The sequence below is a fragment of the Meleagris gallopavo genome, chromosome 3 (assembly GCF_905368555.1).
Source record: "Meleagris gallopavo chromosome 3, MGAL_WU_HG_1.1, whole genome shotgun sequence".
In the NCBI taxonomy this organism is placed as follows: domain Eukaryota; kingdom Metazoa; phylum Chordata; class Aves; order Galliformes; family Phasianidae; genus Meleagris; species Meleagris gallopavo.
Genome location: NC_139406.1, coordinates 82,086,895 through 82,114,357, shown reverse-complemented (window position 1 = coordinate 82,114,357; position 27,463 = coordinate 82,086,895). Strand labels below are relative to the sequence as shown.

At 41.0% G+C, this 27,463-nt stretch overlaps 2 long non-coding RNA genes across 17 annotated transcripts in view; one reads left to right on the top strand and one right to left on the bottom strand.

The window, feature by feature from the left end:
* Positions 1-27,463, bottom strand: part of LOC146544790 (uncharacterized) — a 120,501-nt gene that overhangs the window by 23,858 nt on the left and 69,180 nt on the right. For 3 of the 14 annotated variants that reach the window (XR_014882663.1, XR_014882657.1, XR_014882658.1), the window contains 3 exons: positions 20,064-20,158; positions 16,859-16,958; positions 6,495-16,389 (listed from right to left, as the gene is read on the bottom strand). This is a non-coding gene — a long non-coding RNA (uncharacterized LOC146544790). Of the gene's footprint in view, positions 1-6,494; positions 16,390-16,858; positions 16,959-17,770; positions 19,970-20,063; positions 20,159-27,463 lie in introns of all 14 variants that reach the window. The other 11 variants (XR_014882666.1, XR_014882659.1, XR_014882664.1 and 8 more) reach the window with 10 other exon arrangements.
* The window catches only part of LOC146544793 (uncharacterized), a 21,024-nt gene continuing 9,877 nt past the window's right edge, over positions 16,317-27,463 (top strand). For 2 of the 3 annotated variants that reach the window (XR_014882672.1, XR_014882671.1), the window contains exon 1: positions 16,317-16,462. This is a non-coding gene — a long non-coding RNA (uncharacterized LOC146544793). Of the gene's footprint in view, positions 16,463-18,636; positions 18,756-27,463 lie in introns of all 3 variants that reach the window. The other variant, XR_014882673.1, reaches the window with a different exon arrangement.

Genomic DNA, 27,463 nt, shown 5'->3' with positions numbered 1-27,463 from the left:
TATATGATAGTATCTTGGATATTCTTCCTCCTGTACTGAAATATAAATAGATATCTGAGGTGCTGAATGTTCCTTATTGTCATCAGTAAAGGGCTATTTAAAATAAAGTTGATTTGGCTTCTGTTTGTTGTTGACTGCACTTTCTGATTGTGTTTGCCTGCTGCCTTTGCCAGCCTAATGGCTGTGGGCTGTGGTGGTGAGGAAGTAAAGTTCATTTACTTTATAACAAGCATAATAACATTCTTAAAGGGCATATTTTGAAAGAAAACAAGCCATTGTGAGATCAGATTCAAGCAAGTGGGCTGTTCATAGTCTGCATTTGCCTTTTTGGTCGTACTGAACACGCATGCCAACATCTACACTGGAAAACACATGTGAGTCCATAGCAGTGGTAGGGCAAACAGCTGCCCAGCTCAAGCCCACAGGCAAAAAAATACCATAGGAAGTTTAATTTTGAGTTTTCGCCCACTTATTGGAAAATACAGTAAAATAAATTGAATTACAGATTTTATACTTTGGCCAAAGTTTTCACATCTGCCTAGGAGATTTGGATATTAAGTTTGTAGGGCTTAACAGGGATGGCGGGCCAACATCTTAACACAGCTTTGGAGATTTCAGTCAGAATATGTAAGGGAAATATAAAAAACACATAAACATTAGACGACTGCCTTCTTCTACCATAACTATCCTGAAGCTCTCATGCACAGGCTGAGAAATCATCCTCTCCCTCTTTTTCATCTCCCTTGTATACTGGGTAATTGACATAACCGATCAGTTCATTTTAGCAGGTTTCACAAATTAGAGATCAGAGTAATATCCTACCTTTCTTTCTCACCAGCAAAATCACATACAATTTGAATTATTGAAAATTTCCCAAGTACTTCTGGGAGCTGAAACCCACATCTAGCTGAACTGAAGGAACTAGGCGCCTCCCTAATGTGCAGCTCATAATGAAGCTAGAGAGGCCATACCCACATTGTTCTGTTTTCCTGAATCTGTGTAATTAAGGATGCCTTGGGTACAAGTGGTAACTCCTTGCTTTGCAGTGCAGATTACTGCCAGTGAAGTAAATCAATGTTTTAAAGGTGACCTAAGCCGCTGGTTTTGATCTTCTGCGTTGGGCAGTGAGGAATGGCAAAACTGGCCTTTCTGCACATTATAAGCAGGTGAGTGCTGGCTGTGTTTCAGCTAAGCCCTACCAGCTCGTCCCCAATCTCTTGCCCCTGGCTATTTGAGTAACGAGGAAGGCTAAAGCCCGCCTGGAATTGAATCTGGCTAAAGTGATAAAGGATAATAAAAAAGGCTTCTTCAAGTAAGTTAACAGCAAAAGGAAAACTAGAGAGAATGTGGGACCCTTACTAAGTGAAGGGGGGGTTCTGGTAACGGGAGATGCTGAGAAGGCAGAGATACTGAATGCCTTCTTTACTTCCGTCTTCAGTGAAAAGGCTCTCCCTCAGGTTTCCCACACCCTGGAGGTTAGTGAGAGGGTCTGGGGAATGGGAGACTTCCCTTTAGTCAGGAAAGAGGACGTGCGTGAGCGCCTAGGCAGTACTAAGGTCCACAAGTCCATGGGACCTGATGGGGTGCATCCACGTGTGCTGAGGGAGCTGGCGGAGGTCATTGCCGAACCGCTCTCCATCATTTTTGAGAGGTCTTGGATAACAGGGGAGGTCCCTGAAGACTGGAGGACAGCCAATGTCACTCCGGTCTTCAAAAAGGGCAAGAAGGAAGATCCGGGTAATTATAGGCCTGTCAGCCTCACTGCTGTCCCTGGAAAGGTGATGGAACAGCTTGTGCTGGATACCATCTCCAGACAACTGGGAGAAAAGGAGGTTATCAGGAGTAGTCAGCATGGGTTCACCAAGGGGAGGTCATGCTCAACCAACTTGGTGGCCTTCTATGATGCTGTCACATGCTGGGTGGATGGGGGAAGAGCGGTAGATGTAGTGTACCTTGACTTTAGAAAGGCATTTGATATTGTCTCCCACGACATCCTTATAACAAAGCTGAGGAAGTGTGGGATAGACGAGTGGACAGTGAGGTGGGTTGAGAACTGGCTGACTGGCAGAGCGCAGAGGGTCGTCGTTGGTGGTGCAGAGTCTGGCTGGAGACCTGTAACCAGTGGTGTCCCCCAGGGGTCTGTGCTGGGTCCGGTCTTGTTCAACATCTTCATCAATGACCTTGATGAGGGGATAGTGGCCACCCTCAGCAAGTTTGCTGATGATACGAAGTTGGGAGGATTGGCTGACACGCCTGAAGGCTGTGCTGCCATTCAGCGAGACCTGGACAGGCTGGAGAGCTGGGCAGTAAGAAACCAGATGAGGTTCAACAAAAGCAAGTGTAGGGTCTTACACCTAGGGAGGAATAACTGCATGCACCAATACAGGCTGGGGGATGAGCTGCTGGAGAGGGAGATGAGCTGCTGGAGAGGAGCTCTGCAGAGAGGGACCTGGGCTTCCTGGTGGACGACAGGTTGGCCATGAGCCAGCAGTGTGCCCTCGTGGCCAAAAAGGCCAATGGCATTCTGGGGTGCATTAAGAAGAGCGTGTCCAGCAGGTCGAGGGAGGTGATCCTCCCCCTCTACTCTGCCCTGGTAAGGCCTCATCTGGAGTACTGTGTCCAGTTCTGGGCTTCCCAGTACAAAAAAGACAGGGATCTCTTGGAAAGAGTCCAGCGGAGGGCCACAAAGATGGTGAAGGGCCTGGAGCATCTCCCCTATGAGGAAAGGCTGAGTGAACTGGGTCTGTTTAGCCTTGAGAAAAGACGACTGAGAGGGGACCTGATCCAGGTTTATAAATATCTGAGGTGTGGCGGCCATAGTGCTGAGGCCAGTCTCTTTTCAGTGGTACGTGGAGACAGGACGAGGGGAAACGGACATAAGCTGCAGCATAGGAAGTTTTGCACGAATGTGCGTAAGAACTTCTTCACGGTGAGGGTGACGGAGCACTGGAACAGGCTGCCCAGGGAGGTTGTGGAGTCTCCTTCTCTGGAGATATTCAAGTCTCGCCTGGACGCCTACCTGTGCGACCTGATGTAGGGAACCTGCTTTGGCAGGGGGGTTGGTCTCGATGATCTCTGGAGGTCCTTTCCAACCCCTACAATTCTGTGATTCTGTGATTCTGTAAGGCCTTGGCAAGTGTCCGGTTGTTTCCATCTTTCCTGAACACTTGCGTTCCTCCGTCTGGAAACCAAGGCAAAGGGGTGGAGGGCCAGGGCACACTTAGGTCATTTTCCCATAGGGTTTCTTGGGCGTCAGGGGCATGCAGCCAAAGTCCATCATTTTACATGGAGCTTCTGTTTACCAGTTCACCCTTGACAGCACCATGGCACATCCACACTGCCTTCCACGTAGGTCATACTCTTGCAAATTTGGCATCTGAAGTTTATGGCCCAAAGCTTTCAGGGTCCCCATGCTCAAGCACACCTGGCTGGTAAGAACAACATCTGTGGCCAAAAGGCTGTCAGCCAACTTCCAGTAAGATGCCAATAAAACAGCCATGAATAGTGAAGGCAAGTGGTGATAGCCCACTCTGTGTTTATAGATATTATGACAAAGCAGAAAGCAATAGGCAAAATATAGGCCAGAATGGGTAAGGAGGATGTGTCTGCATCTCCACACAATTGCTATACCTTAAACTCATTCATGGGGCAATTTGTAAAGAAACCTGAAAGCTGCTCTTCCTTGTGATGTATGGCTCTCACTTCTGCTAGCTAGAAACTCTGGACTCGTTATAGGGTATGCATCCCTAGGGAAAAGCTTATTTACTATTTACTTACACCTTACATGAGATTCAGCATGTTACTGAAGGAAGTTGCTTTAGACAGATGAAGAATGTGTCACCAGCTCTGTTCAAAACTGGCCTTACCACTAGTAGACCTACTTAATTCATCCAATCCATGCAGTATCTAAATGAAGAATACTGCAACCTTAAATACCAAGGAGAGATTTATGTGAGAGTATAGGATTGTGGCTTTCTTTGGGAGCTTATTCTTGGATCTACTCATAAGCAAATTTTCTCACAGTTTTGAAAATATATATATATTTAAAGAAGAGTTATCTTGAGAAGTAGAAACAACTGATTGAAGGGTACTGAGTGCTACTGAAATGGTGCTGCCAGGTATTTCTTCATGAGATGCCTTGGCAAAACATTTATGGACATACTTAAAGTTACTGATGCTCAAAAGCCCAACAAAAATTTAGCTTTACTGGCAAGGCATGAGAGTGACAATCTCAGAGCTTTGTTCACACCAATAGCTTAATAGTGATATTACTAAAAAAAAACTACTATGAAGATTATCATATAGAGACTACTATTTTTCGGTTCTGTCTATTTTTATATAGAATCCTGTGAGCCTGTTTCTCATTTTTTTTTTGTCTCCTTTTGGTTCTAGAAAAGAAAAAAAGAGCTCCTAATTGCTCTCAGCAATGTTTTTCAAGTTAATGTCTCAAGTCTTCTGAAGTCTCTGAAGTCTCAGAGACTTACATCCCTAGAGACAGAGTACCAGACAAGATAAATCAGTAACAGAAACACTAGGGAGAGTCCTCTTTATGATGTTCTGTCATTGTGTCTTCTCCCACGATTAGGGTCAAAGTGAACACCAAATATGACTGTTGTTTGACCTTCCTTAATATTCCTTACTTTCCTTGCCAGAGCAGGTCACTGAACGACCAGTAAGAGGGAGCTGATGTACCAGCTTACAATTATTGCATGGTTGTGAGCACATTTTCCATGCTTTTATCCTGTCTTTGCTTTTGGCACATGATGGTATAACTCTTACAGAAGAAGAAGCAGAAGAAGATTGAATACCTACAGGCCCACCACAGATTTGAGTTTATTCTAACAGATAAAACATTTAAAATCAATTGTTTCACAGATGTTCTAAGTCTTGTTAGCGTTTTTCTTGACTCCTATGATAAAATGTGTTACGTGCAATTATCAAGACAATTTTAACACTGAAACAAAGTAATGGTAACTGCACTTACACTGATGTTCTCTCATGGTTCTGAGATAGAGTTATTTTCCTCACAGAGGATTGTATGATGCCATGTGTGTTGCAGAGCAGTGCCTACACAGCCTCAAGGACTTCAGCTTCACGTGCTGTCCTGCTGCTGGGTGGGCTGGGGCTGCACCAGGGGCTGGGCAGGGACATAGTCAGGATATGTTCCATGCCATGACGTCATGCTCAGCAACAAAAGCCAGGAGGAAGTGGAGATATTTGGAGTGATGTCATTTGTCCTCCCAAGAAATCATCTCATGTGATGAATCCTGCTTTCCTGGAAGTGACTGAACATCTGCCTGCTAATGAAAATTCTTTGCAATACAAATGAATTCTTTGCTTTGCTCTGCTTGTTTACCTAGTAAACACAGGTTTACCTAGTAAACTGTCTTTATCTCAACCCATGAGTTCTTTCACTTTTACCTTTCTGATTCTCTCCATTATGCCACCCAGGGAGAGTTAGTGAGTGGCTGGGAGATGTTGAGCTGTCTGCCAGGGTTAAGCCACAATACATGCAAAGCATTTGAAAGTTGTGTTGTCTGTGTGTGCAGGCTCCCATGAAGAGCAGAAACTATTAATATTTTCCATAGTTGTCAGATTTATGTTAATTCTCAAAGAAATAAGTGTAAGATAAAAAATATTTTCCTGATTGGTTGGTAGCTTTGATGAAGATGAAAATCTAACCAACATAAATTCTTAAGTAGAAAACTGCCTGTATATAATAAGAAATCATAAATTAAACCTATGTTATAGAACATAAATTTAGTCTCAACTGTTGAATTCCAATTTCACAGTACTGATGGACAAGACATTTGAACTTCCCTAGAATACAAGAGAAACTAGTTTGAACTATATGTGAAAAATCTTCACAAATTACCAAAGACTTACGGTGCATAATTGTGTAAGTAGGTGATATAGAATTTCTTCTAAAATCTCTGCTAAAAAAAGGCCAGCATTTCTGCTAAAATCTCTGATCAATGTTAGATAAGAGAATTTCTTAAATTTAGTGACCCTGCATCTTCATCACAGCATACATTGCAGTATCTGGAGGAGAGAGGTGTTACTCCATTTCTAAACCAGGAGAACTGATACTTTATGTCTTCAAGAGGTTGAAAATAATCTGGGCTTTACCTCCATTTTCACTATGAGACTGAGAAAAATCCCTCCTTATCCCTCTCCAAATCCCACCAGCATAATAACAGTGGTATGATGCCAAAGTGTTTCTAAGAAATTCTAAAGCTGTCTATCAGTAAGTCATTGAAATAAATCATTGAGTCTTAAAAGGCAGAAATTCCTCTTTTAGGAGAAGTTTTTATCCTTTCACCTGCACCACAAAAGGGGAAATGCATGGAATCACTTGTCCAAATAATCTGCATCTCCAGTGAAAAATGTAGAGATATTGGTGTACTAAGAAACACTTTAAGCAGTTTCACAAATATCTTTCTTATGTCTGTGAGTGACCTTTTCTTTTTTCCTCATGTTGGCCCCAAACCTACCATTATCTCCTTGACAGAGGTGCGTTGGGCAGCTCTGAGGGTATGACTTGCCGTTGCATTTATCACCGTCTTTTCTCTCTCTCCAGTTTTTGTGATCCCGACAGTTGTTTGGGCTCAGTTTTCACCGTCCGGTTGGGATGAAACTGACACTGCACTTCAGCTGAAAAATCCAGTGGCTGGGTGGGCCCGGAGGAATGGCCTTTTTTCCCCCTCCCTGCTTAAGCCTCTTGTGAGTAACTCCCTGCAGCTGTTCATAAACATTGCCTTCTGAATGGAGTGAGAGAAGTCTGGGGCAGGCCCTGCTCTTGCTGTTTATCAAATGAAAATAAATACCGCCGTCAGCCGTTGTACCAAGGATTGCTGCGTGTAGCCTGATACCTTCTCAATCACCTCAGTCTGTTTTTTCTAAAAGACTTTACAGTATTAACTCTATGGAACCCAAAGTGTCTCACATGATGAATTTATCAATAAACACATACAACATGAGGCAAAAGTATATTTGGCCAACAATCTGAGTCCCACACTTCTCACTGCTTCAGATAAACCACTCAATTATTGGCAATAGAGGAAAAATGCTTATTAAAAGTGCAAAGCAGAAGGCTATATATATATGTGTGAGCAATGACAGCAAGCATGTCTTTGGAGACTGAAAATTTTACCTTTCAGGAAACTGTTATGCTGAAGCTTCATGTAGGCACACACCTTGTACACTTCTTTGCCAACCCAAGAAGCCACCTGATCTGGCTTTCTCTCTCATCCTGCTGGTGACTGCCAGCACCCTGAATAAGCTGATGGGACAGCTTGTGTCTCTTCAGTGAATGTTTCACACCCCCATGGGCAGGCTTGTTTGAACAGCCAACACACTACTCACTTGCCAATCACCATCATAGGCAAAGGAAAAGCACCCTCTTCTACCTCCTCCCCCTTATGGTGCAGGGGGATGGGGAATGTTGGTTGTGGTCAGTCCATTAACATTTTGCCTCTGCTGATCCATGTGGGTTCCCTCCCATAGGATGCCATCCTTCCTGAACTGACCCCACACGGGCTTCCCATTGACTGCATCTCTTCCAAGCCCTGCTCTAACATGGATCTGTACCATGGAATCCATCCTTTAGGAAGTACTCCAGTACAGGTACCCTTGGGGAGCAGCTCCCTCAGCCCTCCTGCTCTACTGCAGGCTCCTTCCCACAGGCTGCAGCTCCAACCTGGCACTGCTCCTGAAGGGGTTCTCCATGGACTATGCCTCCTCCAGGCCTCAGTGACTGCAGCACCATAGGCTCCTCTACGGCTGCGCGTGGAAATCTGCTCTGTGTGATGTCCATGGGCTGCTAGGGATAGCCTACTCCACCTTGGATCTCTTCTGGGCTGCAAGGAGATCCTGCTCTGCTCCTGAAGCAAATCCTACTCTTCTTCTGCACTGGCCTTGATGTTTTTAGGGCTGTCTTGCTCATAGTATTTCACTGCTTTCTGCCAGCTGCTGCTGTGCAGAAGTTTTTCTCTTTCTTAAATCTCTCCAGCTTTGGATCAGCTCTGACTAGTGACAGGTCCTTTTTGGAGAAGCTTTTAACTCCTCATAGGGGCTACACCGGCAGCGCTCTACTACTAAAATCTTGCTACTTAAATCTGATACACCAATGCTCTCTCTCTATCCCATCGCTGGTGTCATTGGCTCTCCTATGTGTTGGGCCTCAGTCTCTGTGTGGTTCCTCCTTGTCCTGTATAGCCATGAAGATCTCTACTTCTGAATATCAACACTCCACTAATGAACAACAACAATAAATCTTTTCTTAAAGAGCTTATTTCAAATAAAAAGGACTGTTTTTAGCATGTTGTCTGTCTGACACAGAGGATCTAAGGAAAGGAGCAACCTTGCCGAAGGGCATAGTAGCGAAATGATGGAAGTGGGCTGGCTATGACTATGTCCTCAACTGGCACAGCCAGGCTGGCCAGAGATGTCTAGCCACAAAACCAAGTGTAGGATGTAAAAGCAAGGGGCCTGTTGTTTTCAGTTCTGCTCTTGTTTTCCCTTTGATCTTTCCAGCTCTGCTGTTGTCTAAACATTTGTGCTTGGTTGCATTACTGAAAACAGGATGAACTGTTTTTTTTTTCTTTTTGCTATTTCTTGTCTGAATTCTGTAGAACACATGATACAGGGATTTTTTATGTCTGATACATGTATGAAGAAGCCTACTCATTTTTCAACATCCTTGGATACTGAAAACTTCTCAGTAAGGACCTTCCCCCTTCACAAAACCTGCAATTTCTTCTGAAAAACAAAACAAAACAAAACAACAACAAAAAAAAAAACAAAAAACTTTGGAAACAAATACACAACCACAGAGTGTTTTCCAATTGATGTAATGCCATCTTCTGATGAATTCTCACTCCTGAAGACATTCTAAGTGGTCTAAATTCTGGTGCTCCTTTCTCTTTCATTTGTCTTAATGTGTTGTTGGGTAGATCTCCATCAATCAAGAATTCTTGAAGCAAACTTTTGGCGTATAAACTCTCTTCACACACACATACAACAAATAAAATGGGATTTAGATCTTGATGAGAAGCCTTATATGGCTGTAACAGAACTAATGAAAAAAATAATAACAAAGCAAGAATCTGAATGGAAGTAGGAGATAAAAGTAGTGTAGTTTCATACAGAACATGCAGTGCTATCATAAAATGGGGCAGAAAAAAACAGAAGCCCTTTGAACAAATCCTTCCAGGATGTTATAATTATCTCTCTTCTGAAACATTAGTTAACTATCTCAGAAAAGTTATTGTAAACATTATTTTATTTTTGCCTTGGTATGCATGACTTCCCAACATCTCACAAAACGTAACTAAAAAATTCCTTTGGAAACTGCATTGTTTCACAATATATGACACACAGGACACCAGCAAACTTGGAATTATTAGATCACAAAACTATCTATTACATCACCCAAAACCAGAATCCTAATAGAAGTTGTAGACCATGCAGGGACCCTATAATGTGAAGTAGACCTTGCAGTGTGAACTTTGCTTCATAGTTCAAGATCTGTGTCCAGTACCATTTTGCAACTGTTTGAATTCTGGAATTACAGGAAATCTTGTTTTGTTCATTGTATTGAGCTCATTGTATTTCTGAGATCTCTAAGTGACCTGATTGAGAAACCTTCCTAAATTTTGACGTTATAATAATCAGATAGCAACGGGTATGCTGTGTGGAAAAGTAGCCCCAGATACTAATATGTGGTGCTATATGAAACAATATTAATTGGGATCTTAATAAAGGAATGGTTAATTTTCCTGAACAAGGAGTAGCTACCTGACCTGTCTAGCTTATATTCTCTCTGGACATCAGTGACTACGAAGCTGTGATTAGATAGGTGACATTAAAGCTAAGATCATTTTATTCTTTTATAAAGAAAGCAAAGCCTTGTATTTGAACAAAAGAAAGTCAATGTCCAATGAACATCCCCTTGTCTCTGTCTTTGTGATTCTCAGTGTGCAACAATCACTTTGAAGCGTCATTTTACAACAGAGGCACTTGTGTGAAGAGTAGCCCACAAGACCCTGCAATGGTGATTAGTCTTTGTAAACTCCCGGATCCTTTGTGCCAGACCTTCAGCATGACAGTTCAAATGGGTTAGGAGTTCACTCTCACTTAATTAATCCCAGATTTTGTTCATATGGCACACGTCGTTGGTGGCAGGACTTCTAAGCCGGACTGCATAGGTATGAAATCAGCTAACAATGACTCCATTTTTCCTGGCGGATCTCTGTAAAGCAAACCTTAACTTTGAAAAAAAAAAAAAAAAAAAAAATCCCAAATCAAACAAAAACATTCTCCCTCAAAACAAACAAGCAAACAAAAACCCAAGGCAAGATAAACAATTTCCTTTAAAATTTCTGCTTTAAATGTGATTTGCAAGGCCTAAGCTCACAGATCATCAAAATGCATTAAAAATATATATATTTTTTTCTTTAATATATAGTCAAGATCACCAGAAATTGAGCTGTCTCAATAAGGCATTCCCTATCTTATTGCTCTGTCAAGTGTTGCTATTTTTCTGTAGACATTTACTTTTTACTCGAGATATATCCATATTATTGGATTTACCTAGATTCTCTAGCTCTGTGGTTTGACAGAGCTCATCCTATGAATGCTTTTCCTTTCCAAACAATTGCTCAATGCAAGCAGAGCTGTGTTTGTGAAAGTGAACAAATTATTTTTCAAAACACATAACAGAATGAAAGTTTGCCCTCAATCACACGTTGAAAAATGGAGTATTAAAAAATGCCACCTGATACACTGATTATTCTTTCATTGTAAAACAAGAGTATTATGATTGGAGCAAAATTTTACAAATGCAAGTGTAAAAATTCAATATCAGTGCACAGTCATAAACCTTTGTGCACCTGGAGTTCTCCTAAGAATTTTCAATATACACATACACAATGCTCAAAGCACATGTTCTGAGATTACTTGGATGAACACTTGGATATGTGTATGCACATGTGTAATGCAGACATTTGCAGTAACTTAATTTTCATCTGCACTTGTGCAGATTACCAATACTTTTTATCATGTATGAAGGATTTAAAAAACATATAAGGATGTTAGAAAGACAAAATGAATGGGCATATGTTTTCCATATTTTATCCTTCTGTAAATCTCTGAAATGTTTTCCTTGCATAGGGCCAAAAACATGGTCTAGGTGGAGATGGAGTTTGGAAGAGTTTTAGAAAAAAAGAAATAAAGGAAAATAAAGCCAACATCAGAAGAACTACTTTATGCACAAGTCTATAAAGATTTATTTATTTATCTATCTATCTATTTATTTATTTGTTTATTTATTTATTTATTTATTTATTATTGTGACTATCTCAGAACAGATTTCTGCACTACAGATATATAATACTAGGGAAAATAATGATCACCTTTGTCCATTCATTGATTACTTGGGTCACATCAGTGTTTTATTTACTACAGCTGCCATTAGAGTTTGTTATTAGAATCTTTCAGCACAGGATTGCAGGGAATCCACTTCTCCCAGTACAGAAAACTAGGACATCCACAAACAGATAACAGGCCTGCAACATTTTGTTGCAGCGAAATGATATTATGTCCTTAAGGCAATAAAGTTACTAGGCTTAAGAGATGTGATTGCCAAGACAGTGTCAACCATATCCAGACACTGGCAAAAAGGACTCTCATAGTGAGGACAAGTGTTTGAAGACCACTGAAGTGGTCTTTAAGCAGAAGATACAGTATTACCTTCATCATGTTGGTGCCTCTTCCACTGGTGTTTTCCAGATCTTAGATGAGATCAGCTTGAGCTCAAATGGAGCTTTTCAAGGCTTAATCCAATCAAAGTAGAGGGTAGATAGGTGACCAAGCAAAAATGCTTTGAAAAATTCTGCAGGATTACTACGAAATGCCTTTAGATTAAAGGTATATAAATAAAAGGGTGTTTAATCTAAAGGTACTAGTTAAACAAAATAAATTGGTTAAGTTTGGGATTTATTTAGGCATGCTTACTAATTTCTTGATGATGATAATGCCATCATGCACAGCAACTCCAGAGTCTGTCCAATTCTTATGGACAACAAACTGGTTGCAAATGTACATGCCTTTCCTGTCTGGTGTGTGTGTGTGTTATCACATCTCAGAACATCTGGGCATTAAGATATTAGGAGGTAGGAAAGTTCTACAAGCCCAAAATTTTGGAGGACATCTCTGCAGGAATGCAAGCCTTGATAATCAAAGTGTCTACGTTCCTACATTTCAGCATACACTAAAAATCATTAAATGTTTCAAAGGCACACTGTTGATGACCCTCTTCCTTTGGCACAAAGGTTCTTTCTCACCCTATGATGAAAAGCTACACTTCAGACTAAGCTACTGGTGCTCAAACAGGGTTCATGTCTACTGGGAATGGCTCCCACCATGTGCTAATATCTGAACCATGCCTGGGAAAAATTTGAGAAACTGCTGACATGGGCCAGAAATATGCCAGAAAATTCTTTTACAGTTTAAAACTACAGAAGATTGACTAGCATGGCCTGGGAATATTATTTCACATTGATGGATGTATGGCATAAGTATAGCCTGTAGAAATTAAAACAGTATAAGGAACTATGGAAACTAGGTCAAGTGATCTATATTGGAAATCCAGACCATTCAATCTGATGAGTTAACTCACCTAGTAACCTACAAACCTATGTTAGGTCTATGTCTTATTAACTACATTGTCCTATAAAACATTTTATGTGATGAAACAATAATTTATTATTTCCTAGATCTTTCACAGTTACTTTTGATGTTCACTTTTCTTAGGATAAAGAAGGAGAAATTTTGCCTTTAAAAAATAGGGATTGGTAGATAATTCAAGAGCTTTGGGAGCAGAGATTAGCTTTACAGAAGCTAGATTCAATTATGGATGTTAGGATCAGTGAGCTGAGGCATTGTATTTATAAACTCGAACTATGCTTCAGAGTTGGGTTTTTAATTCAAAGCCTTTTTACAAACCTCTTTCCTGCATGTTAGAATGGTCTCAGTTCACCCGCATGAGTTTTTCAGCTGGTTTTTTTTGGTTGTTTTGTGTGTGTGTGTGCAAAAGTAGGGAAAATAGTACTCTAACAGGCTCATTTTTATTTATACTATTCATTACTGAGCATAGCAGGTAGTGTACATTCAGTAACATCAAATGAATTGTTATTTGGTTGCATAGTGCTCTTTGGATAACAATGTGCAATCTTTCTCTTTAGTATGAGACATAGTAAGTCTTTCTGAGATTCCCACTGTTAAAGGAGGAAAGAAAATGCTTTTAAATGGGCAAACACTATATTTCATCTAGACATGTGTTACAGATAAAAAAAAAAAAAAGACTGAGTTAAACCATGTAAAGTTATACCTTTACCTCTTCAAACAAAACCAGAATTTTCCTTCTGAGTCAATTACACCGTTTACTGTGTAATGTTATCACTAATAATCATTGCGTGTTAGCAAGAGAGGCCATGAGTGGGTTCAAGCAATAGACACTTCTGTAGTTTCTGTTTTTAACAATCTGTCAAAGTCAGGAACCCAAAACAGTGCAAAGGAAGAAAAGAGAGAGAAGAAAGAGAAAAAGAAAGGAAGAAGTGAAGAAAGGAATGAAGGCTGATTGGTTTAATACAGAGACACAAATTAAAAGCAGCAAAAAAAGAATGAAAAGACTAGGATTTAGGGAGGAGAGATGAAAGTAAAGAAAAGACAAACATACACAGCTAAGGCCAGAGTGCAAGTCCTTTCAAGTCCTCATTAACCCCTCAGTAAAGAGGTTCTTTGTGAACATTTAGCCTTTTCATTGAGCTCTGCTTATTCAGAGACAAATGTCAGCTGTGAAGCATGTTTGGATGCAGCAGTCACCCTCTGGAACCTTTCATATAGTGCAAGGAAACAATTTGCAATGCTTTATCTGCACAAACTGACACAATCCTGCAAACTCTATGTTAGACCCGTGCATAGTTGTGAAAATCACACCCAAATATGTATGAGCAACCATGGGGGGAATGGGGAAACTGAAATTGCTGTTATACCTCACATTCCTCAACTGTGAGAGTGAAGGGTAAACTCTCACTCAAGGCTTGCCACTTTGAAAACCTCCAGGTTTTCCTTCCTCATTCATCGTTGAGGTCCTCGGGAGCATGTGTGGTGAGGAAGGCTGAGGGAACCATGGCCCATGGTAGCTTCTTTCTTGCAAGTACATGGTCAGCACCCAAACAAGCTGCTAGGCGTCTTACCAAGTGCTTAATCTTGTCCTTAACATGTAAATTAATGAGCCATTTCATTAACTACACTATGGCTTCTCACAGACCTGAAGCTCAGCAGAGGGTTGAGAGAACTGGGGTCTGTTGTGGGCTTTGAAGCACAGATCCCTCTAATAGAATCTGAGGCCCTTTGAATTTAGAAAGCCCCTTCCCAGGAAGTATTTTCAAAAGGCTCTGCAGATAGGTTTGAATAGAGTGTTATATGATTTTGAAGGGACAAACACAGAGTGATATTTACAACAGCTCATGGAAACTTGTAACAGGGTTTTGTTTACTAGAAGTTCTTTCCTTGCCAATAGTAGTTAGTTTGTTCATTCTTCATTTATTCATGCTAAAGGGGAAAAGAAAAAAGAAAACCTATCAACAACAACAAAAAAAACCCAACTACATAGCCAATTATTTAGGAAGGTCAAACGTGTCCCAGACTAGACTGTGAATTACTTAAATAACAGGACATGTCACAAAACTGACATCAGTGCTTCTTTTCAGTCCCACCCAATGATAATGAGAAGCCATTTGAACAATTTCAGCAGAGAAAAATAAACAAAGGTTTTGTGCAGACCCTATAAGAGCAGGATCCAGCAAACCTGTACTAAGCCAAATAGCTCTTTTCAAACTAGATATTTCCTTATTCAGCAAACAGAGAATGTTTGGATTACTGCAGTAATGAGCATGTACAGGATCAAGTTAAAGAAATCAGTCCACATTTCTCTTCTTCATAGTGAATGTCACTACATGGAAGACAGCTGTCATCTTTAAATCTTGTTTTAGTGGGAATCAGATAGCACTTTTACAGTAGGGGAGAGAAAAAGGCAAGCACATGAGGGAAAAATGCTGTATGGTTCAGCTGCTCTGAACACTTCTCTATTATTTTACTAGCAAGTGATACAGAGACATAACAGCGGGTAATAAAAACATTCCCAGGAGAAAGAATAGGAAAGTACTCCTTTTAAACGCAGACACTGTACTTGAAGCAAAAATGTCAAGGGAACCCTTTTTTGCAGGAATGAAGCAAATGAAAGGAGGCTGTGCAGTGGATATATGTGTGTGCACTGGGGCAGCTGATGTCAGAGGGCAGTGCAGTGCACAGCCACGGGTGTCCCTGTGCGGGATGGAGGCAGCGAGGGAGGGGTGTGAGGGAGCTCTGCTTACAACTGAGGTGATGTCAGCAGATTGACTCTACTCTGCTTCAGTCCACTCACAATGAGAAGGTCATTGCACAACATGGATCCCTCCTCAAAAATAATAAAAAATGAAAGGATGTGTGAGTGCAAAGGACTCCAATTTGGGGAGACTTTCACTAGAGGTCCATTGTGTGGGGTTACACTCAGAGAAAATTTTGAAAGCAGGATGGCTGTAGGCATTTTGTTACTGCAATTACACTCCTCTCCATGCCCCAAAGCAAAGGCACCACCTCTGAATCCTGATCCTGCTGGTCCACCGTAGAGCCCAACCAAAGCAAGTGCAACGATGCCATTGGTACAAGGCATTGCTCCTGGAAATGTCAGCCCCTTGGCAACTATTCCTCATGGCAAATCCTGTCCTGCAAATGAGTTATTGTCTGTATATGCCATCTTCCATACCCCAGCCTGACCATCAGGCTTTGGAGGTCTCCTACCAATGCAGTCAGTAACATCCTTCCACTCTACAAGTATAAGATACAATTTCTGGCATGTGAATTTGTACGTTCTATTCATTTTGTTCTCTTTTCTCTGATCTTAAACCTTAAAATATAAATTTCACAATCTTTTTGGGCTTTAACAACAATCCCTGAGAACTGTTGGGGCAGCAAAACTTCCCAAACTTACCATAAAGGCAAAGGCAAAGGATGAATGCAATGAAAAGGTTAATTGATGTCAGCATGTTTTTGAGAGGAATGTTAGGAAGGAGGAGTATGCAGTTACAGCAAATAACTGAGACAAAAGATACAAGTTCCTTCCCCATCTGTGAGGCAGTTTTCAAGAATGAGTCGGGGGAGCCACTTATGTCTTCAGCTGGTGTTCCTGCTCTTTTGTTGTATTTCTAGGGATGCTGATCTGACCGGGACCATGCAATTCCAGACATCATCCATACACCATGAAAACCTGTGGAATCACCACTCAGTCTAGGAAAAGAGATGGAGAGATGCTTCTTTACATCTGAGCATCCAGCTAGCTATTCTGAGCATCACAGCAGAGGTGAGTTTTAAAGAGATGATATAGCAGGCTGAGGGAGCATGCAGCATGGCAGACAATCCAAAATTTTAAAGATTAAATAGAATAATAGGCAATAAAACTGGAAAAGTAGGTGGGAGAATTGACAGCAGCATGCTAATAGTGTTATTTACATAGATTATTTTCCAGTTCCAGCTGCAGTGTCTGCAGCAGTTGCATCCCAAGCATCTTCTCCACCTCTTACTTCACATCTAATCAACTACATCACCTTCTCAGATGTGGGGACTGAATAGGTCGTGGAGTCTCTGCCTTAATTATTCTAATCAAAGTGAACTTGCTTGATAGAAGTGGTTTATTTAAAGGCCAGCGTAAGCTAGTCTTGACTAAATATGGTTTGGAAGTGAACAAAGAACCACTTACCTGAAATATCAGAGGAAGCAGTAACATTGGATGAGGAGGTGGTTGTCTCTGGAGTTGGTAAGCTTTATGCTGGTACACCTGTAGGGTATGGCTCCGTGGCCTAAGAGAGGAGAGGCAGGTGGGAAAGAGAATGTTTATAGACTAAGAGAGAATGGACAGGTAAGACAGATAACATTTAAATAGAGGCACTATAAGGATTAAAGCTTTACAGTACTTCTTCAGCTGGAAAGCACTCGATGATTACAAAGCATTATTATCTCATTATCAGAAGAGCTCACTCAACACATAAGGAAAAATGAATAGTTCACTTTGTGCATTTGATTCAGTCATTTGCCTGTTTACATTGAAACCTGGCTGCTTTAACTCCCCAAATGTTTAGTATCAAGTAGGTTCAAAGAGAAGTACAACTCCTCAGCAATGAATTTCCTGACTTTGCTCTTTCTGTTTAGAAAAGATGATAAAATGGATTGCAGTGTTTTACAGAATCCAGTATTTATTACATATTGAAGCTATTGGCCTAGCCTTCTGGAAAGATTTACAGGTTTTTGTCTTCAGATGTCACATAACAATGACAAGACTAATCTCAACCATTGATGCTAATTTGCCAAAGTAGTTTCACAACTGCCTGGGGCCTGAAAACTTTCACACCGGAACTGAGCTCTTCAAGGATTGCAGAGTATAGGAACAAAGGGGAAAAAAAAGGATATATGTGAGACAGCTAAATCATTTGTAGAGTGATTAGATGAAAAGATTGCAGTGACTCTCAAGCTGATGAAATGAAACAAGGCAGGAAGCAGAAAAACAATAAACAAAATGGCAGAAGTTGTTGAATCCTGTGGACAAGATGGTGTTACAAAACACTGAGACCCAAGGCAGGCTCTACTCAGTAGTGGAAGCACTGCTTTCTCTCACCTCCTCTAAGGCAGAAGTGCCCGCTCTGCTGGGGTTTCTCAAAAGTTTACAAAGCATGTTTCCCTTTTGGTTCATCTTTCTCCATGTGACCTTCCTGTCCCAAGCCCTATACAGCTCCATCCTTTCAGTGCAAAGAGAGGCTGTTAATGCTGGTTGGTTGAATGTTATGTGCTCCCCTCCCTTCCCTGCCATAGCTCAGCACTAATGGCAATTAGAGGGGCTGGCAATTCCCTTGCCAGCACATTCTCTGACAGCCAATACTTACAGCCTATTCTCACTTCTCCTCTCTGGAGGAATTGAGCTGCTGCTGACTTCTGCTGTCTAAAGCTTTGTGACCTATTTGAATGCTCTCATGACCTTCAGAGGGTTCATGACCCTAATGGAGAAACATTGGGCCATTTCTGTAAAATGTTATTATTTTTGCATGGATAGATATTCCTGTGTACTGAAGTGTACCAATACCTTGAAATGGGTCCTTGCAGCTGTTGGACACTGTTGGACACTGGGGATAGACTTACACATAGGCATTTTTAAATAATACTTTTATTCTCATGAAGACTTTGAGGTTAATAAATACAGTGTTTTTTTGTTTTGTCCCTTCCCACGCATGCTTGTTTTCTGCTGTGTGAGATATAAAATCAAATTTTTTTGATTTGAATATCATGGTGTTGGCTGGAATAAAAACAGGAGAACATTTCTGCAAGTTCAGTTTTGCTTCTGAGGCAGAAGGATCCTCAGTCTGAAAGAGAAATGGAGAAAAATAATGTGCTGCAACTGTACCATTTGTACACATACAAACAGCACATCTTCTAATGCTGCAAAACTATGGATGGCGCCCTAAGTCCCATGTATGTCTGCATTTACAGTACCCTTGGATGACTCCTTTACCTGAGACAGGAGTCGGTGGTGCTGTTGCTGGGCATCTTATCTTGCCATGGAGTTTTTCCATTTGGAGACTACATTGTGCTGAACAGAAAATGGAAAGGTAACAAAATCACATGAGAGTGATATCAATGTGCAAAAAGATCTGATGGCTAAGAGTGAGGAAGAAAGAAGCAGGAGACTGGTTAATGTCTGATGCATGTGAATGTGTAAATGTGTAAAGAGAAAATAAAAAGCTCTGGACATGAAGGTTACGTCTTCTAACTTATATGCACCCAGAATAATTTATTAGATTTGATCATCCAATAGTGATATGAACTATATGTGTCTTAAGAAAAAAATTATATATGCTTCATAAAATATCTTGAGTAAGATATACATAAAATAACATAAAATATGTTGAGTAAGAGACAGAGAGAAAGGCAGAGCCTCCTTCAGAGAGCAATTCAGTGCAAGACAGTAGTGAAAGTAGTATTCGCATGAAGGTCTCTGGTTTGATGCAGATATTCCCATGTGATGGAAGAACCCTGTATTGCAGTAACAGATTTCAGATTCAGTCTTGCACCATTCAAATCTACCAAAGAGCACTGAGCCCTGGGAGGATATGCAGACAAGGCGTGCAGACAAGGCAAGGCAGTCCGCTCTGGATCGGGTCCCAGCTTGACTTCGCTGCTTGATTTTAAGTCTGTGAGCAAACATTGACTACAGTAACAGCAAACAAGGAAGTCTCTGTAAGGTGTAAAGCTTAGATGCAAATTACAAACACATGTATATTGAAATCATTTAGGTTAATTTCTTGGTAGTGAATTCAGTGACAAAGTGCTTATTTCAGAATACTTATTCCATGCCTTGAACTGCTGCTTTGTCCAGCTCTTCAGTGGCAGAAAGCAATTTAGCATAATCCTTCTACTGTAATGTCCAGTTTTTCCACAAAGATTAGAGATGAAACCAAAGGCCTCATTCTAAAGAAGGCTTATTGCTTTGCAAAGCTGGCCACTGTGTGTTTAGCTATACCAGAATGGCCCATTGGTGAAGAGGAAAATCTCACATTTGGGAGGATGCGAAGGAGGAGTCCCAGACAACCAAAACAATCCTTGTTTGCCCAAGAATGTGTGTGAAGCTTAAAAAATGATGAATTCGAAACACATTTCCCACTTTGCAACAATAGGAAAATACCTTTCAATCAAATGAATAATAAAACTCACTTCCCGAAACCGGTGAGGCTGATTATCATCTAGCTTAAATCACCGTAACGCTACTCGCATGAATGTACCTGCACCCACCAACTGATACCATCTGCGGATCTGGTTCAGCAATCTGCGTAAGGGGGAGTGTAAGATAATGATGGGAGACCTTTCAGTTTTTGGCAAACAGGGTTAGCTGTTAATCATGTCAAAGTCAGTTCCCTTACCTCTTGTATCGCACTCGACTTGAAAATTACAGGTTTATTTTTTCTCACGGTATTTCTGCTTCTATCTTTGGCTTTCTTCGACTTTCAGCAGAAATCTGCATGTTAAAAGAGGCATGCAAATTATTTTTAATGAAACTTTCTTAAAAAAATCAGAAGTGTTGCTGCATTAAGAGAATGAATATTCAAGTTGTTGCTAATTTTACCCTACAGAATGAGAGACTATATTCCTTTAGAAAAAAATAAAGGGTCAGGGGATAATTATGTAGAAAGAGAGTCAACATTATTGGCCTTGGCCTGATTGTGGTGTCGTTCGTGCAATTTGGTTGAACTATTTCTGCCAGATACACAAAGATATACAAAGGAAGTTTTAATCAAAGATTTCCTGACTTTCATAAATTTGAATTTAAGTTACAGAAATCCCAGTCTCTATAAGCCAAAGGAGAAAAGGTTATTCTTTGCAGTTACAATTACAACAAAATTTTGCAAATGTACATGTAAAAAAACCTGACATTTTGGACAAATTTGGACTTGGGAACTGTTCAGTCTGTTTCACTCTCCTTTCAGTAGTGGTGATGAAATTATTTACATTACTCCTTCCACTAAGTTCTGCAGTTTCCCGGCATGAAGCTGGAAGATATGACTTTGCTGTACAAGGGTGACCTTCTCCCCTGGACCAGTTGGGCTAACACAGAGCCAGTTCCTCTGGCCTTTTGAGTTTGTGCAAGTAGGAACAGACACAGTTTAACTTTATTTGAACCATAAGAGATATGCTCTGTACACAGACAGCAAGTGACCACCCAGATCTCTTGGAGTTCATTCACCCTGCTTTTCCCAGAGAGATAGCTTGGTGTTCTCCAATTTATTTATTTTTTAAAAATTCATTTCTGCTACCATGTTTGCAGAGTTTCCCTGGAAAGGATGAGATGTGGTGTACAATGTTTTTGAAAAGCTTAACTTGATTTTATCCATTCCAGCTGGCTCTAGCATTTCACTAGGATTCAATAGAATGTATTTGCATCCAGTTTTAAGACCTGTTGTGACTATAGGAATCTAAGGGCAAGGATCAAGTCAAGCTGACTTGGGGAGCTTGGAGAAATGGCTGAGTTTATGTTCCGCCCATGCTATAACTCAGCTTGCTAAAAATACAACTACTGGGGTCATGGAACATTTACCCTAAAGAAAGTGGTTAAGGAAGTTGACTTACAAGCACAGTAGGATCCAGCTCAGCCTGCGTCAGCAACTACCACCCCCAATTGTGGCAGCTGTCCCACCTGTCTCTCCCACTGCCAATGCAGGACGTGAGGCCAAACTATGCACAAAGTTGCTTCTAAATGATGTAAGCATGGTTCTACCCCAAGACAGCGATAAATTCTGTTTGACCTCACGATTGAGTAGTCTACCAGTAATTTGCCAGTTCTTGCCACAAAAGGTGATAAAAGCAAACAGAGGCACCCAGGGTGTGCAGCTGGAGACTACATCCACCATGGCTATTGGTGTTTCATCTCCTGTCAGTGTGTCAATACCTAAAACCTAATCTGGACTCAGCCAGCTAGAGTTGGTACAGTTTAATCTCAGATTCCAGTTCTGGCCATTCACAACTGATGAATCATGCCAGGCAGATTTCTGTACTTTACAGGAGAGGTGGCTCTTGTGGCCAAGGCAACAATGTGAATGGTGGGGCACCATGGTTGGGTGCATTGGCTTAATCATGTCTTAATCATCAGTGTTAACACCTCCAGGCTGCATGAACAACAACTACCTCTCCAGCCCTTGTGCCTGCACAGTGGGGCTGTAATCCACTGGCAGAAGGGTGAAGGTAGCTGCAATGGCAAATATCTCCTTCCACCCCCTTCTGTTACACAGACCTTGTAATCAAAGTCTTCAGGACTCTTCATAGAGTTTTCTTCTCTTACTTACTAGTACCATTTAGTCATACACTTGAGGACCAAGAAAATGAAGGAGCAAAACAGGACATTTTCCTCCATATGGGATTGTTTCTTTTCTGATTATGAAATAAACTCTAAAGAAAGAGAAAGAACAAGAGAGAGAGAGCAAACAAACAAGGAAGACCAATTTATTTATCAATTCTAAACAAGCTTCTACTTTAATGATAGTATTGGAATATGGAGAGGAGCTCTGCAGAGAGGGACCTGGGCGTCCTGGTGGACGACAGGTTGGCCGTGAGCCAGCAGTGTGCCCTCGTGGCCAAAAAGGGCAATGGCATTCTGGGGTGCATTAAGAAGAGCGTGTCCAGCAGGTCGAGGGAGGTGATCCTCCCCCTCTACTCTGCCCTGGTAAGGCCTCATCTGGAGTATTGTGTCCAGTTCTGGGCTCCCCAGTACAAAAAAGACAGGGATCTCTTGGAAAGAGTCCAGCGGAGGGCCACAAAGATGGTGAAGGGCCTGGAGCATCTCCCCTTTGAAGAAAGGCTGAGTGAACTGGGTCTGTTTAGCCTTGAGAAAAGACGACTGAGAGGGGACCTGATCCAGGTTTATAAATATCTGAGGTGTGGCGGCCATAGTGCTGAGGCCAGTCTCTTTTCAGTGGTACGTGGAGACAGGATGAGGGGAAACGGACATAAGCTGCAGCATAGGAAGTTTTGCACGAATGTGCGTAAGAACTTCTTCACGGTGAGGGTGACGGAGCACTGGAACAGGCTGCCCAGGGAGGTTGTGGAGTCTCCTTCTCTGGAGATATTCAAGTCTCGCCTGGACGCCTACCTGTGCAACCTGGTGTAGGGAACCTGCTTTGGCAGGGGGGTTGGTCTCGATGATCTCTGGAGGTCCTTTCCAACCCCTACAATTCTGTGATTCTGTGATTCTGTGATTCTGTGATTTATAAAGACACTATTATGCTATGTTATTTGGTATGTTTTATTTAATAAAAAGAGAAAACGAAGATGAAATAGGGCATTGAGAAAATTCCTTTTTGTTTATTTTTGTCTCTGTAGTGGTTCATTCTACCCACCAGTATTTTTTCTTCATTGCAAGCCCCCCTTCTCTCTTGATTGAAAACAGATTCTCTAATAAAAATGGTTTAAGATCACAGTGATAACTTCAATTCAAGAACATGAATAGAAAGCACCCTTGGAGGAAAGACCCCATCTGCTCACATAAGATGTTAGGAAAGGAGTGCATAATGCAGAGTAGTGATTGCTACCAGGTGTAAGATTACTTGGGTCCTCCTAGCCTCCTAGTATGGTTTCTAACCTATACAGCCACTTTAAAAAAAAAAAGAGGAATTCAAGGATCCTATAAAACAGGTCCTATGTTTTACATTTGACCTCTTCCTGAACATCAACCTTATTAAAAACAAATAAAAAAGTCCTGAATGGAAGCTGTAGTTTGATCTAGAGCTTATGGAGGCTGACAGGAAACCTTCCATTGCTTTTAGTAGGGCAGGAGCTGGCCTCTGCTTCATTCAAAGGGAGGCCTTTATCATGCTGCCTTGCAACGATCACTGCACAAGTGGTTTCTATTTCATTTTATTCTAATCGCCTTACAGAAATACATTTTTCACCAAATTGAAAGCTTGTCTTCCCTGAAGCCCTGGAAAGGATTAGATAGCATTACATCAGACATTTCAAACAGTAAATTGTGAGCTTGTAAGAGGAACTTCAAAGCATGGTTATGTGAAGCCTCAAGTGCCCAGGCAGAACAGCAGAGGTGAAACAATCTCAATCTCTGCAGCGGAAAGCTGTGACTCTGGGAGTATGAGCCATGAATCCTATTATTTTAATCTAACATGAACATTATCATAGGTTTAAAATCCATGTCTGATGTGCTGTGCTAGGTGCTGTATGAATGTAAGACAGAGTCCAGACTCTAAGACAAAATGTAAGCAAGATAAAAGCAGATTACGAACAGAGATGGCAGGGCTCTGCACCCTTACAGCAATAACTTCAACAACTGGAGATGTGGATGGCACCATGCTTTTAAATTAAAATAGTTAAAAGAGTAAAAAAATATCTAGCATAGACACAAATAAGCATACATAAGAACATTTTTCTTGTAGCAGACTCATTTAAATTAAATTAGGTTATCCTTCTATCAGTTTAAAGCCTCTTCGTGGGGTAGAAGTCAGGGGTAAGGGTCCCAGTTATCTTGGTAGGAGCTGCATAAGGGCCTCTGCCTATTCATGCAAGACAGGTGCCACTTCACCTTCATAGGGATCTGCCTTTTGTCACCAGATTGAGACATTAATGAGCTAGTGGCAGCGTCAACAGTTCGCTGCTTTCCAAGTCATTATTTGGAGGCAGAAATGTACACACTTGAGAAAAAGCTTGCTCCAGGGGTGGTTTGAAGTGAGAGGAAGAAGCAGGCTTCAATGTGGAGTTTTTTTTATCAAAATGACTTAATGAGGGAAAAATGTTCATGGGGGGTGTTCCTTTATTTTGTTGTCTTTTTGTTGTTGTCATTTTACTAAATTTCAGCACACTGTCGGAGTGAGTTCTCCCTGTATCCCCTGTGCTCTTCGCTCATTGCTCTCCCTGTGCCAGGCTCCCCAAGGACTGCAATTGCTGGGCAGTTACATAGCATCCCAGGACAGAGTGTGAAGGAAACACCTCTGTGCAGATCAGGAGTAACTCTGTGGTCAAAGAGACTCCTATCTGCCAAGCAGCAAAAATAAAAAAGAACATGCAAGAGATACTGCAAAAGATTTTCTGAGTTAGACTTTTTTGGTTTTAAGCTGAAAAGAAACAATGAAAAATTTTGCAGTTGGACTGAAAGCTGTTTTCAGTTATGGGAATTCCAAATAGAGTCTTTCCTAGGCAGTCAGCAAAAATAGAAAATATAGTTGTAATTTTTTTTCCTAAAAATACTTTTTGTTAAAAGTCTTGTAGTATAGTTATATCGTATTAAGTTTTTCCCATTGCTATATGCTTAATATTAGTCCCTGACTTGCGTTCTTTCCTAAACTTGGACAAGAGATGCTACATTGTTTGCCCAAAGTTATACCAGAAAGTATGACATTTGGATTTACTTCACTTCATTGGGATGAGCTCACTGGCCTTGATACAAGAATAATCTCCCTTGACTCTATTGTTCACATACCTGCCTTCCCAACCCTATGCTGGATAGCTGTATCCCTCGTCCTGTGTTTTCAACTCAGAAACACCTCTCTCTTTGGAGAGATGTTTCAGGCAGTGTATTGAGGTCTATGGATATTTAAAGGACTGATCACAGATGAGTCTATGAAAGTTAACAGTTTTGTTACTGGTGGTGGGCATCAGACACTTGCATTCAGACCATCCACAGGCAGTTGGTGAGTTGTGGCTGCAGGTACTGTGCATCAGCTGTCAGATTTCATACTCATCCACTGGATGGCAAATTATTCATATGTATGGAGGGTATCTCCTCTGACACAAACTGACATTCTAATAACACCTACCCTGCTGAACAGTTTTGAGCTGCCTTCCAATGCAGGAGACCCAGTTTATTCCCAAACTCTTCCCACAGTCAATAGCCCAGTCTTACCTTTCTTCTACTTACAACAGCCTTTTCCACTTCTGTGCTTCTCTTTCTTGATAAACCTGCTCTCATATTCAATATTATCTCGTCTTTCCCTTAGCCACTCTGCCTTTAAAGCATCTTCATTCTCAATCCCATATTGTTCTTGCTGTTTATTTTTTACACCCCAACCCTGAGACCTCTCAGGCATGCAGCCTAGGAGCATCCCTCGGATCCACTAAGCCCCAAGAATCTGTTTAGAGGTAGCAAAAGTCATGGTCCTGCCTCTACAGGCACCTTCATAACAAGGAAGGGCCAGGACACGGGTATCAGCAATAATGTATGCCAGATGAAGCTAACTGCCAATGTGCTGTGCATGTTTATTGTGTGCTGTGCTGCTTCCTTGGGCCTGGGCAATTAAATATTCTGTATGTCACACTTCCCATTCGTGAAACAGCTTGAGAAGGTTATTCAGTGTGAGCTGCATGAGATGGACCAATCTGAAGAGCTATGGAAATGCCAAGTCACAGATTTAACAAAGGGTTGGTGGACCAGAATTATGTGCTCATGGCTGTGTTACTCACTGATTTATTGCAAACAAACAGCCAGTCTTTATTTTCAATTAAATGCACATCTGTCCCTTATCTGGCTTCTCTCTCCGTAAACTTTGACTACCATCTGTATTGTAAATGCTTGTGAAACAGATGATGAAGAAGCCAGGTGGCTTCTAGGATGGGAGGATGAATAAAAGAGACAGATCATGTGAATTATCTCAGCTGACGCCATAAAATGTAAGTGACTTGGGAATGTCCTGTGTGTCTGGTTTTGGACCATAAAGGCAGCCTGGAAGGGACGCCATTTATCTGCATTAGTCTCTGTAACAAGCTAAGCAGTCTTTGCATGCTTGAAACGGTGTCAATTTATCATTGTTAAAGTAATCTTGAAAACAAAAGGCCTAATAACAAGAAGCATCCCAAAGCTACAACCATAGCTGCATTTGTACAAATAGGAGATTAATTTCAATTCTCAATTAGTAGCTGAACTAGTTGCTGTAAAAATATTTCAGCTTTGTTTCCCCATACATCAACCCATGCAGCAGCTCCCTGGCTCACTGTAGAGGCACTTGCTGCTATCTGCATCTCTGATACACATAGGTCTGGGCTATGAGCTCAGTTAATTAGAATTTTAGGATGAAGAGCTCAGCAAAAGCATTGGAGAAAAGAGCCTCTGTCACAGCCAGCTCTGGTTCTGAATTACACCTTTAAAATTCATTTGTGAATAACGATCTTGGGCTTTTCACTTTCTTAGAAGACTGATTTATTCCATTCTAAGCCATAAAGTCTTCTAAAATCAATGAAGAAGAAAAAGCCACAGGAAGTTTGGCACTTGTTTAATCAATATTTTGTTAATTATTTTGAATAAGTCGCTGAATACAGAATCTGTAACAGACAGATAGTACTATTGCACTTTCACCATAACAGGTAAAGACTTGTCATTAACAAAGAACTTGATGGTTGCTGCAGGACCAGTGCTTACCAACAGTCAAAACAGAGTCTTGGTGTGTAATGGCTAGATTTAGAAAGGCGAATGTACTAAAGCTTGTGAGAAGGTCGGGTGGAGAATGAAAATGTAGCCAGTCAAAAATGAATGGAAAATTTTTGACAGACTGTTGTGAATTGCCAAAGTGGTGCAATTCCACAATCAAGAAAAAGGAAGGCAACTGTTAAAATCTGTTGGGATGTGAACACAGACATTAAAAAGCAGTATACAGAAAGCAAAGTGGAAAAGGCAACCCATACATTTGCATATACACTTCTATACAAAGCTAAAGCTATTACAGACAGTGCTATGTTCGGCAAGATTAGGAACAATAAATACATTAAGCGTGTTGATAATGAAACAAATTCTCTAAATGATGAAAGTCTATTATTAGTATTTTATTGTATATAA